Below are 4,608 nucleotides of genomic sequence, written 5' to 3' on the forward strand. Positions count from 1 at the left end.
TAAGTAAAGACAGCAAAATGAATTGGGAACTAGTTAACACTGATGAAAATTTGTTAGTCCTCCAGCTTCACAGGAAAAATAAAGGTGGGTTTCTTGATATACCCACATAGGGAAAAACACAAGTGGAAACCTGTCATTGCCATGAATTCAAGATGAACCCTGGCACATAGTAGGTGCTCCTGTTTTTCAAAATTAATTTTGAATCTATCAGGATACTACCAGAACTCAAATCTTACTTCATGCCTTTCTGTGTCAGTACGATTTTTTGAATTCTGACCTACAAAAAAAGAGGAAAAAAAAAAAAAAACCAAATCAAAAGAGAGGAAGTGCTAAGCAAATAAAGGAACCAAAAAAGGTTATAGAGGCTGCTGCACACTGTCTCATTCAGTTCCTCTGCGGTCCTCTTCCTCGGCACTTGCAAGAGCAGCTTCTCACCACCTGTGGGATTAGAGCATCTTGGGTGTGTGACTATGGAAGAGTTGGGTGAGTGTGGAGCTTCTTGGAGGAGAAACTGAGGGAAATGAAGACTTGGCTTAACTTCTTCATATGTGTTGGGGTGTACTTTTAGCCAGATGGAGGGTAGTGCTGGCAGATTTTATTTTCACTTCTCTCCTGATCTCAGCCCAAGCAAGAGTGAAACATGAGGAACTATGATTGAGGGAACTATGGGTACACTGTTTACAGTAACACATCGGGCAGAGCTTGGTGCTAACCACAAAGCAAGCTCTGCACAAGTGCTTTTGGATTGAATTGTGATTAAAATTATTTTATGAGCATTTTTCTTGTTGGGGGTTACTGGAGACCATGGGAGCAGGTGTGGGGGTCACCCAGTTAGCAATTACAGATTGGGGGAGCAAATGAAAGAAAAAGGATGTTACAAACAGAAGAAAGAATAAAAGTACAAGAATGACGGATCTGCGAAGGTTGGAGGCAGGCCAAGGTGGTTTCATCTGTTCCATGGCTTAGTATTAAATCAAGAATATATAGCACTATAGCTCCAGTGATTTTTGTTGCTAAACTTTTTATTCAGAGGAATTCTGAAAGACAAGATTACTATGGGCTACAAATATGATACCTCCTTCCACTCCAAAGCAATAAAAACCAGCAGTGAAACTATTGGCCACAATGCTCAGAGAGATTCCCTGAGTTCAAACCTCTGGAGTTAATGTAAGCTTTGTCATTCTTGGGACTCATTCTATATCCTTGGCCAATTTTTGTTGCCAGCATCCTTTCTTACTAACACTGAGTTACTAACTTTTGCCCAATTTCCATGCTGTCTTAATTCTCCATTTTTGTATGTTGGGGTATGTCAAAAGTGCAAATAACTACAAAAACATCTCTTGCACATTTTCATTGCTTGGAGTGGGTTGGAGAGCTGGAGGGATAGAGTAAGAAAGGCAGAGGAAGGGGGAAAGATGTTAGTGAGAGGGGAAAGGCAGTGTTTAATAAATATTAAATTGTTTTGGAGGCTATTTTGATGCTTAGCATAGAATATATTTTGGACTTGGGGCAGAATCCAAATTCTTATCCTATATGAGGATGAGGGAACCTTACATTTCTGCCTAAGTTCCAGAAGATCCAGCTATGGTTTATTTTATTTTATTTTATGCATTACTTAATAACAGATGCAGTTCTTTCAAAACAGAAATAATCAGCGACTTATGCTAAAGCTAGACAATTTTACATGGGTTAATCAATTTAGCATCTGAACCAACCCTCTAAAATAGGCATTATCTACATTTTTTTAGGGTTTATTTATGCATACAAGAACTGGGATACAAACCAGAGGTGGGCGGGGGGTGGGGAGTGAGAGGATTCACCAGAGACAGAGTGGGGAGCAGAACAGGCGGTCTGACTAAAATACACTGCTGAGGGGAGCAGCGGGCAAGTCAGGAGAGGTCTGCTGTGCTGTGTGGGCAGATTGCTGGCTGCCCGGGGATCGAACTTGTGCTGCAGAGGCTGTGGATAGCTTCATAGGGCTGTGCTTAACCCCTTGGGCCACCAGGGAGGCCCTACTTTTTTTTCAAAATGAGAAAAATAAGAAAAACAAAATAATTTGTTCAGTATCACTCTCAAAGCACCCGCCACCAATAGCTTCGAAACTACAAAAAGTTCTCCTATTTTAGAGGCGTGTTGGTTCAAGTGTTTCAGCTAATCAACCCAGAAAATTAAAAAAATTATAACAGATATGGATTTTCACAGATTTGTATTTTCTGAGCAGGATGAATGATAGAGAAATCTGGTCCAGAAATAGAGAATGTACTGAGCAAGCTGAAGGTAGCATTCACGAGCCAATCCAGGTGTCCCAACCTCACAGGTTGTCCATAGCTACCCCTCCAGTGCATCTGCAAATTATCATCTGCCCAATATCTATCAAAGATAGGTGGGTCTTCTTCCCTACTGTGGAGAAGCAGCCTGGCAGGCAGGTCAGCACAGGCAGGCCCCTACTGCCTCTCTGCAGAGCTTCCTCCAGCCTGGGAGTATCTACCAAGATTTTAAAAACCTGAACAACATGAGGATGAGATAAAGGGTACTCGGGCCGATGCTGTCTCTGAGTGAAATCAGTTCAATCCAGTGAGAAGCCCTGAGAGACCTCACTTTCCTCCTTCCAGCGCTGATGTGATTTGAATTCCGCAGATGAGAGGCAGGCCATTGAGAAGGATCGCATAGTTTTCATCTAAATGGACTCTACTGCCAGTCATCCCCGATTTGTCACACTGAAATTAGTCATCTGCCAATTACGGAATCTGACAGAAGGCAAAATAATCTTGGGGTGTTGGTGATATGTGTGTTCCCTAGGAAACAGGAAGAGAAAGGTCTGCTAACTCATGACCCAGAAGGGAGAGTTTTGTTTAGTTTGTTCTTCAACTAGGGATTTGCTTTTCTTACAGAGGGTCTCCAGGCCCCCCTCATCTTTATTGTAAACACCTTTTTATTTTGAATATCCAAGAGGATCCATGACTTCTGGTTGGAAAAAAAGCTTAGAAAATACAAAAGGCAAGGACTCTATCTTAATAGAAGGGTGTGGAATAAAACTTTGGTACTCAGAAATCTGGAATTTAACTTTCTACTTCAATTTTCTTTTTCTTAAAAAAATCCCTCTTTTTGGAAATTTTAAAATATACAAAAGTAAATTGTTTAATAAAACAGGTGTACCTGTCAACCAATTTATATAATCATCAATGCCTGTTCAATCTTATTTAATTTATTCCCCCACCCACTCTCCATTCCTGGATCATTTAAATTTTACACATTATATAATTCACTCTGAAAATATTTCATCACAATCTTTTAACAACCACAACCTGTGTTTTTAAATCCACTAGAGATCCATTAATAGTTCTTGACCCACAATTTGAAAAAAAAATGTTCTAATACAGATACTTCATCAGAGAGGTGAGGAAACAGCTTCAGAGAAGATCCTAAATACAGGTGGCCCAGAGAATCCAGTGAGAACGGGGATTAGAATTCCCATCTTGACATTAGTCTCGGGTGTAGGGGTCAGACAGGCCAGGACCTAACTGCCAGATTCTGCAGTCAGTACAGTGTGACATGAAATGAGTTATGTCGGGGGCCTCCCTGGTGGCACAAGGGGTTAAGCACCAAACTATGAAGCAATCTGTATTTGATTCCCGGCCGGCTGGGGAGCAACCCACATGGCACAGCAGACCTCTCCTGTCTCACCCGCTGTTCCCCTCAGTAGCGTACTTCGGTCAATCTGCCTGTTCTGCTCCCCACTCTGTCTCTGGTGAATCCTCTTACCCCCCGCATCTCTGGCCTGTACCCCAGCTCTTGCATGCATAAATAAATAAATCTTTAAAAAAAACAAAAAAAAATAGTTATGTCTCTTTCTACAAAATAAAGATAATAATATCACTCATGTAAACCATTAGAATGATTAAATTCTAATGTAAAGTCCTTAGCACAATGCCTGTCATATATTAATTTTTATAATTATTAATAATTTTATCATAACAGAAACAGAACAGTGTAATACTTATAAAGTCCTTTGGTTTTCCCCAAGAAAACCACAAGGGAAACAAATTTCAATTCTTTGGATTGCAGCATCTGATTTTGTATTATCTGATTTCCCCCTAATCCTTTTATCTCTTCATACCCTAGATGACAAAATACATTGTTCTGAGAATTTTGTTTTGTGCTCGGGTTATAAAGAAAAAATCACCAGTGTTGAGAATAAGTGTTACTGTCCTTATATACTTTGAAAAACAGCAATGTAATTACTGGTATTTTTCTGATAGGAAAACTATGTAGGATTTACTTTCTAGTTGGGCATCTTGATAGTGATCCCAGTAAATGAATAACACTTTATACCCTGTATATAAGAAGTCAAATTGTACAGTGAGACTCTGAAATTGAATGCTTCCATGAGAAATAAGGAGCAGGCAACGGTGCATGGACAAATGAGATATCTCCCCTTAGAACACACCCCATTTTTGAAGTGAAATAAGGAGTAAGGGAAGACATTTGAAAATAGCCTTAACCCAAGAGGAAAGAGGCATGAACGGAGGCACGGTGGGGATATTTAAGAGGCTCACTCTACTCAAGAAGACATTCTCTATGATAATCCTCTTGTGTCTTTTGATACAG

Source organism: Talpa europaea (genome assembly GCF_964194135.1).
Source record: "Talpa europaea genome assembly, chromosome: 1".
In the NCBI taxonomy this organism is placed as follows: Eukaryota; Metazoa; Chordata; class Mammalia; order Eulipotyphla; family Talpidae; genus Talpa; species Talpa europaea.